The sequence below is a fragment of the Carettochelys insculpta genome, chromosome 1 (assembly GCF_033958435.1).
Source record: "Carettochelys insculpta isolate YL-2023 chromosome 1, ASM3395843v1, whole genome shotgun sequence".
Taxonomy (NCBI): domain Eukaryota; kingdom Metazoa; phylum Chordata; order Testudines; family Carettochelyidae; genus Carettochelys; species Carettochelys insculpta.
Window position 1 is genome coordinate 337971871 of NC_134137.1, and position 9139 is coordinate 337981009.

Below are 9139 nucleotides of genomic sequence, written 5' to 3' on the forward strand. Positions count from 1 at the left end.
CCAGCTGGCTCTCAGCTAAGGCTGCAGAGCAGTGACTTCACGCTCCCTTGTCAGTGGTCTCAGTGCCCCTGAGGGTTACACATATGAATATAAGACATTTCTTGAAGTCTAAATAACAGGCCAAATCATGTAGCTTGTTTCACCTAAAAGAAGCTCTCAGCATTTCCAGCCAACCTGGCCTGGATCCTCCTTTTTCAAATGCAAAATTGCTGTCCTCTTTTGGATCTTCAGTGAAGGACAAAGATGTGTCCTTTTACCTTGGATCTCCAAAATTCACTGATTTGTCCTCAGAGTCAGGATGATCCCTGAGGTTTATTCCATAGTGTGCTGGTTCCATGTTGTCATCACGGCCTCATATTGAGAGTGAATGGAAATTGTATGTAAATGTACTTTTATTGTGTTGGCTTACAATACTTATTTTAAGTGTGAACCCTCTCAGACAGAACATACGTCCTTGTTTGTCAACCTTCCCTGGAACACATTCAAAAACATATGTTCAATATGCTTACACAACTTCTTAAATATCAGTCATCTGTCTTGTTATAACTATGAGGATCAGTATGACACAAGCTTTTATTAGCGATTCGGACGAGTCTTTTGGATAAATACTGGGAAAGCAAGTGTTGAATACAATGAGCTTGTCAGGTCTCATATGAATTGGTGTAGAGAACAATGAACTATTTTCTAGTTTGTCCTAAGGAATTCTTTGAGTCACAATATCAAATATGAAGCTTCCAAACTATTTTTAGTTATTCCAGTGAAAATAAATGTATAACTATCCTAATAATTAATTTCTCCATATCTTATCTGTTTACCTGTATCACTTAAAAATGACAAAGGAGATCAGAATTCATTCAAAGGAGAACTACATATTTTTCATAACCCAAAAATAATTAAACAAATAATTAAACAAAAAAAAATAAACCCACAGAACCAAACCAACCCAAAACAAAATAAAACAAAGTCAGAGAACTCAAAGTATGGTAAATATGAATTTCAAAAAAATTCAGAAAATGAGGAGATGTAGAACTGGTGATTGGTTGTTAAGCTTTATCGTAAGCGCCAGATGGTAATGGAGAGCAGTGTGACCCTCCAAGGTGTGATGGGTTATTGGCCCCATTCTTTATTTTAATGCTTGCTCTTGTTTGAGTCTTACTGTTCCATGACCTACACCAGGAAGCTTGTGATCTGATAAGAAGGTTCAGACACTGGTATATCTGCATGATTTTGGACTGTACAAGATAGGATAAAACGATGTTTATACTTCATCTGGATTTGGACTTCCCCAGAAGATTGGGAGTCTTTGGAGGCAGGGTTCAGAGAAGTGAAAGCTGCATGAATGCCAGTGGTTTCAATTTGCCTCTGCATGGCTACGTCTACACTAGCCCCAAACTTTGAAATGGCCATGCAAATGGCCATGCAAATGGCTCCCATGAGCAGATGGGAATAAGGGAACTTTGAAGTAGGTGGGGTCCTTTCAAAAAGGAGCCCCTTCGGGACGAGCTGCATGGCAGCGAGGCTCGTCAATTTCGAAGTGCCGCGGCCGCCCGCCTGCTAATGAAGTGCTGAATATGCATTTCAGCACTTCATTAGTAAACTTCGAAATGGCCATTTGCATGGCAATTTCGAAGTTTGGGGCTAGTGTGGACACGGCTTATGACTTGTAATCTAATATGAAAGCATGGCACTGCCTCTGCAATAGAAAATTCTTAGTTAAATATTTTAAGTACATTTAAATAAATAAATACATCAAGACTGATTATTCCAAAATGCAGAGACAGGTATAAGGCCCCTGAATCAGCTTGTCCCAGATTCTGTATTGCCACATTACAAAAGATGATTTTTTTTTTTTCCTGAGCTACCCAGTTGAAGGGAGGTTCTGAGTTAAGGGCTTCTTTTTATGTTGAAACTCAGCTGGAGGCGTGACAACAAATATCGCACTGGATATGAGATGAAGCTCACAGTTAGAGCCCTTTGTGGATACCAAATTTGTGTCTGTATTTGATCCAGGATCTGCAAAAATGGTCTGTAGATATCCACATCCACTGATGTGGGCTACCCATCACTATAAAGTGGACCTCCGCAGATTTGCAGGGCTCTAATCTCAGTGAAATTATGAAGTCACTCAGCAAGCCCTCTTAAAATGGTGGGTGTCATCATTTGGTCAATGCAGGAGCTGTGAGAAAACAGACGACACCCAAATTCTAGCGCACTATTAACTTCAGGGTTTGAATCCATGCTTTCCCAAAATTGCATGTGTATGACATCATACCTGCTAACTGGTCATGGACATGATTTTTGGTACAATGCATTTCTTTGTTAACAGGTGTTAGCCTTCTGCTCATGCATTATTCATAGCTCATTCTCCTCCTCCCTGAATCAACAAAACAATCATCCTAATGTAGCTCTACGTTACCTATTATTCCCAGCCTGTCACTGTAGCAGTTGAGTGTGTTAGGCAGACTGCCATAGAGACAGCCATTTTTGAGATGTATTTTTATTTCAGTCAGCAGGGAGGAGGATTATTTGGTTCGTGTGACCTTTGACAAGACAACAGAGGAATTTGTGGCAGCTGGAACTTTACATGGACCACGAAAATGTGGGGGCAAATGAATAGCAATATGATGAAAGCAGAAGCCATTGACGGGGGAAAGAAAGAAAGGAGATAAAGAAAGAAGGGAAAGCTGTGTGGGGGAGATCAGAGTGGCTCAAGGAAGAGATGAAGACATAGGTGACAAGTAGGGGGTGCACAGGGGGCCATGAATACCCCCTATTTCCCAACCCTGTCACTTGCCATCAGTGCCACACCATTTCCAATGAGTCTAGGGCCTTCCTCAGAGCAGTACAGGCTGAAAGCAACGTGAACTACCCAACTTGCACTACTCATAGGCTGTGCTTCTCCAGAGGAGGGAGGGGGACTGCTCTGCACAAACCAGAAACGGCAGGTGGGAGCAGAGCAGGATCAGGAGAGGGGTAGGGCAGGGAGGGAAAAGGGTGGGGAATGAGTAGATTGGGATGGGAGGGGTCAGGCATGGGCAGAGAAGGGAAGGGGCATGGACAGAATGCGAAGGGGTTGGGGAGGGGCACGTGGCCAGTGCCCTGCCTAGAATCCCCACCCTCATCACCACTGGATGAAAATGTAAGAGGCTGGAGGGAAGAGAAAACAAATGAGAAGCTGAAACAAGGCAGCATGTGTAACTCTTCTGCCGGGTAGAGCCAACAGCAGCCGGGTTAAGCACAGTCATTCTTTTCCGTATACCCACAGTAATTACAGACTTTGTAATTCGTATTAACATAATTTGTGATCCAACATCAGCCAAGTTAATTACAATCAATATAAACACCACTTTATCAGTTGAATGTTAAGCAAATCTAAGCAAGCAGGCACGAACTGTATTTACATAGATGCACTCAGGGCTCTCTCCCCACTTGCAGCAAGCTCTAAGGGGCCCAATCCTTCAGACTTGCTTCCACATGAAAATGAAGGAAGCAGCAGTGAAAGTTTGGGAAGGGAGGCAGTAAAAAGGAAAGGGATGGGAACATTGCAATCAGAAAATAGAACACAGTTACTCTATTGAGAACTGAAGGGAAGGTAATTTAACAGTGAATAGGACTACGATAAGAGGACTTGGCCACAAGCTTCCTATAGAGCCTTTAGTAGTTCAGTTCATAGAATCGTAGAATGCTAGGGCTGGGAGAGACCTCAGGAGGTCACCAAGACCAGCCTCCTGCTCAAAGCAGGTTAATCTACCCGGAGTTTCTGTTCCCCATCTGTCAAGTAGGAAGACTACTTACTTACGTCCTCAGTGTGTTTTGGGGATGAAGAAACTCATTGTTATTGTGAACCACAGAGATAATAGCGTAATGACAGCCATGCTCTGAAGAGACAGGAGAAACCCAAATTACAGACCTGGTAAAAAACAGGTTACCAGCAAAACTCAGTTCAATTATTTGTTTCTTAATTGTTGAAGTCAATGTAATTAGGCTAGGGATGAATGCAGAACATTCTGGGGTGCGTCTACATTAGCTGGCTACTTTGAAGTAGCCAGGACAACAACAAAGTAGCACCCGTTGCGTCTACACTTGCCGTGTGCTATTTCGACATTGAAATCAACGTTAGGCAGCGAGACATCAAAATCACTATTCCCATCTGAAGATGGGAGTAGCGCCCTACTTCGACATTCAACGTTGAAGTAAGATGTGTGTAGACAATCCGCGGCTTGCTACTTTGAAATATCGGGGTCCTCCATGGCAGCAATCAGCTGAGAGGTTGAGATGCTCTGTCCAGCCCCTGTGGGGCTTTATCGTCCCCAAGCGCAGCAGCCTTTAAAGCACCACGGACATGGATTTCCTGTAGCAGGAAGCTCAGAGCGTGCAGGCAGCAGCACACGCATGTGCTAGCCTTGCACACCCTCTACAGACCCTGACCCATCTACCCACCACCCATGGAATCGAGCCAGCCCCCAGAGAGCCACCATAGCTCCCCTCCTGAGGGGACCCAGGCATCCCCAGCAGCCAAGTGGGGGGTCAAAAAGAGGTGGGGCCCCTCCTGGTCAGAGGCCGACCTCCGAGACCTGCTGGGGCTCTGAGGTGAAGAGGAGGTGCCCCATGTGATGGGGAGCAAGAGGCAGAATGCAGAAGCATTCGCCCTACTGGCCAAGGGCCTCGCTGCCCGGGGTCACTCTGCCTGCACTCCAGATCACATCTGGAGTAAGGTGAAGGAGTTGCAGCAGGGACACTCCGGGGACAGGGACTTGGCCAGCTGGTCTGGGGCTGCCCCCGCTGCTTGCCCCTATTACAGGGACCTCAGGGCCATCCTGGGCCCCGGGACACCTCCTCCCCCACCAGCCACGCTTGACACCACAGCCAACGAGCCCCAGCAGGCCTTGGAGCTGAAGTCTGGCCCAGAGGTCAGCCCTGCACCCCAGGGCCCACCCAAGGAACCCCCCCTTTGGGACAGCAGAGGAGGGGTCCAACAGCGAGGGGCGGGGGGGCTACTCATAGACCTCCCCTCCCAGAGCACCAGCCGGGCTTCCCCCGACCGTGGCAATGGACAGTCAGGTACGTACCCCACAGGGCACACACCCATGGGCCATGGGGTGGGAGCATCAGACATGATCGGGAGCCTCACACACCCCCAGCAGACCCCAAACCGCAACCACTCAGCCATAGCATGGTCCCAGGACAGTGACACGGCCATCAGCGCCCGTCAGCACCTGCACCATGGACAACACTGTGCCCTAACCCCAGGGGTGGGGGGACCATGCAATGGGGACAGCCAACAGGGACATCACACCCACCAATGGGTATGGAGACCCAGCACCCAAGGGCGAGCGGGGGGAATGGGCCACAGGCCAGGGCACAGTACTAACAGGCTTCCCCTCCCTCTCTCCCTCTATGCAGCTGCACCATCCGATGCCCCAGGCAGCCAGGCACCCTCCATCGTCCCCAACAGCCTGCCAGAGGTCAGCCACAGCCAGCGCCTGAAGACACCCCCAAGGCTAGCGGGACGGTCCCACCACTGCTGGACCCTGGGGATGGCCCCTGTGGACCCCCAGCTCATGGCAGCTCTCTAGTGGCAGACGGAGATGGCGGAGGAGAGACTCTGCTTTGACAGGGAGGAGTCCACCCAGCAGTGGGTGGTGTGGGAGGATTTCATGGGGGTGTTCCGGGACATAGCTGAGTCAATCCAGGAGGCCGTCGCCTGGCTCCTTCCTCCTGCTGCCCCCCTGTGCTGCCCTCCCTGCCGCTCCACTCAATGCCCCCTGTCCTGCGCCACCTGCTGCCCCACCTGCCTCGCTGCTTGCTGCCCCACCTACTGTGCCTCCTGCCAGCCCCCCAGGACTAGAGCCCAGTGGGGCTGAAGACCGGCCAGTGGAGGCATCCTGACTGTACTTGCTGGTTGCCCCCAGCTGGCCATGCTGGGAACCACAGACCCAAGGGCAGGGTCACAAGCCGTAGCTGCCGGGGGTTGCGCCCCTCTACCCCCATCCCGGACTGATGGGCCGACGGCCAAGCCATCTGCCGGGCCCCAATTTGCACTAGTTGTCCCCCATGTATATAGTTGTCCCCTTTTGTATATTGGTTGCAGTTTCTGTTGTGCACAAAACAAAGTTAGAAGTTTTAAAAAAAACACGGTTTTATTTTCCAAAGAACTTGAGACGTGTGCTTGTTGGGGGGTGGAGTGTGGGTGTTGGGGGCGGTGTGCGGGCAGTGCAGGCTGTGTGCGGATGGGTCCTCCGGGGAAGGCCAGGGAGGTGCTTAGGGGTTTCCCTGATTGAAGTGGGCGCACAGGGCCTTGTGGATCCGTACCCCCTCGCAGTGGGCCTGGTGGCGGGGTGCAGCAGCTGGCTGGGGGAAGCCCATGCTGGCATCGACCACCCACCCCTGGACGAAGGCCTCCCCCTTCCTCTCCACAATGTTGTGTTTCATGCAGCACACGTCCACAACTGGGGGGATATTCTGGAGGCCAACGTCCAGGCGGGCAACGCGGCACTGACAGCGGCCCTTCAGAAGGCCAAAAGTCCTCTCCACCACCTGGCGGGTGTGGTTCAGGTGGGTGTTGAACTGCTCCTGGCTGGCGTTGAGGTGGCTGGTGTACTGGCACGTGAGCCAGGGCTGAAGGAGGTAGGCCATGTCTGCCATGAGGCAGAGGGGCACGGTGGTGTCCCCCAGGGGGATCTCCTTCTGGGGGATGTAGGTCCCCGCCTCCAGCTGACGGCACAGGCCTGAGTTCCTAAAAACACGGGCATCATGTGTGCAGCTGGACCAGCCCACGTACATGTCCTGGAAGCAGCCCTGACTGTCCACCACGGCCTGCAGGACCACGGAGTGGTAGCCCCTGTGGTTGATGTATCTTCCTCTGCTATGGTCTGGGGCACGGATGAGGATGTGGGTCCCGTCCAGTTTGGGAAAGCAGTTTGGGAACCCCATGGCGGTGAATCCGGTGATGGCTGTGTCCAGGTCCCTGAGTTGAACAACCCTCTGGAACAGCATGGCATTGAGCACACGGACCACCTGTGGGGAGAGAACACAGGTACCCATGAGGGTGTGCAGGGTGCCCCAGGGCCCTCCCCCCCCAGGCCCTCCTCCCAGGCACCTCCCCGGGTACCCCCCCTCCCAGCCCCTCCCTCCCCAGCCCCACACACGGACACCCCGCCCCGCAGTGGGTGCGTGCCCGGGCCTCCTTACCTCCATGACGATGGCCCTGACCGTGGCCTTTCCCACTCCAAACTGGTGTCCCACGGAGCGGTAGCTGTCTTGAGTGGCCAGCTTCCAGACGGCTATTGCGACCCTCCTCTTGACGGGGAGGGAGCGCTGCATCCAGGTGTCCTGGTGCCTCAGTGCGGGGGTGAGCCACTGGCAGAGCTCCAGGAAGGTCTACCGGCGCATGCGGAAGTTCTGCAGCCACTGGTCGTCGTCCCACTCCCCCATGACCAGCTGCTGCCACCACTCGGAGCTGTTGGGGTAGCTCCACAGGCGGGGGAGCTGCTGGCAGAGGAGGAAGAGGAGAGCCCAGTGGTCAGAGGCGTTCCCATCTGCCTCCTGGGAGGGCTCCTCTGGCAGGAACTGCTGGGTGGCCTCCCAGGAATCACCTAGCAGGGCGCTTGCCCCCTGGATGACTACCTGGAGGTCCTCCTGCTGCTCCTGCTGCTGGGGGTCCATAGCTGCTGTGACTTGGTCTGCGAGAGAGTGGCTACTGCTCTGCAGACCTCGTGCTGTGCAGGCCGGGTGTGTCTGGGAGGGGCCCTTTAAAGGAGCAGCTTGCTGTTGATCCAGAAGGGCTAGTCCAGCCTGTGACCTAGTCCACGGGCGTTCCTGGCCTCTTATTTCGACAGGGAGCACTTGTGTGTGTGGACACTCCACATTTCCTTCCGGGGTGGCTCCTTTCGACGTTCCTCGTCGCTACTTCAACGTTGAACGTTGACAGCACCAGCCCTGGAGAACGTGTAGACGATACGTGTTGAAGTAGCCTATTTTGATGTTCTTACTTCGAAATAGGCTACTTTGACATAGTGTGCTAGTGTAGACGTAGCCTATGTCTTGTAGCCATTGTAAGGAAATAAAGAGATTATTTTGGAGAAGGTTTTCACAGGCAAAAAAGGGCAGTTAGTCATAACTCCCATTGCCAATCAATGGGAATTGGACATCCAGTTACCGTCTGTATGTTTGCGATCTCCCTTTTTATTCCCATCTAGAAAGGCGTAATAGAAGGAAAGGGTATTTCTATCCTTATATCTTTTCTTTCTATATTTCATTCACAATTTTCCTTTCTACCATATCTGACTTTAGTTGGGGGTGTACATAAAAAGAGCTGATGCTATTGTACTTACTGGCTTTCAAGTCTATGCAGTCAGTCAGATGCACAATTTCTAATGGACTATTCAATAATTCTAGGGAGTTTGGAGAAATAAGTAGCACTTTCACAGATGAAGACAGTCTATCTGATTCTGCAAGAAACACTAATAATGCCTATTATCTGGAAGCCTCCAACAAATAGGTTATCAGACTATGAAATTTTTTCAAAGCACAGACAGAGTGTCAACTAACACTACCTGGAACAGAGAGGACAGGGTGTTTGTAGCTCAGGATGTATTTCCAACAATCATGAATGACATTAATATCCAAATTTTGGACCTGACAATTAAGAATGTGATATTCATTCCCACCCTCAGAGCTTCTGTTTCTGACTTTTGCTTAAAAAGCAGGACCCGTGAGAGATTTTTTGCAACCAATAGGCTCCATTTCCCTTAGTAAATCCACAAGAGTCTCAACGATGTGAATGTGAGCAAAGAAGTAGCGGTAGGTTGAGGGGATGTAAAGATGGAGTTTACAGCCCCTTTGAGTAACACTGGGTTTGAAAAAAGCTTTTGAACACAGTGAGGCTTATTAAACTTTCTTTGCGCAACAGCAGACTTAGCAAAACAGGTGTTCTGAATGTTGAACGGGAATGACATAAAACAACAGGTTTTAATGTTTATGAAAGAACTTTTGCAAGGAAACCAAAGAAATCATAGAATTTAGATGTATTGAAATCTATGCAATTCATAAACTGATAGATGTTGCAAAAATATTCACTTTTTTTTCTTTAGGTATCACTTTAAAATACTGTGCATGTTTATCATATTCTTATTATGAT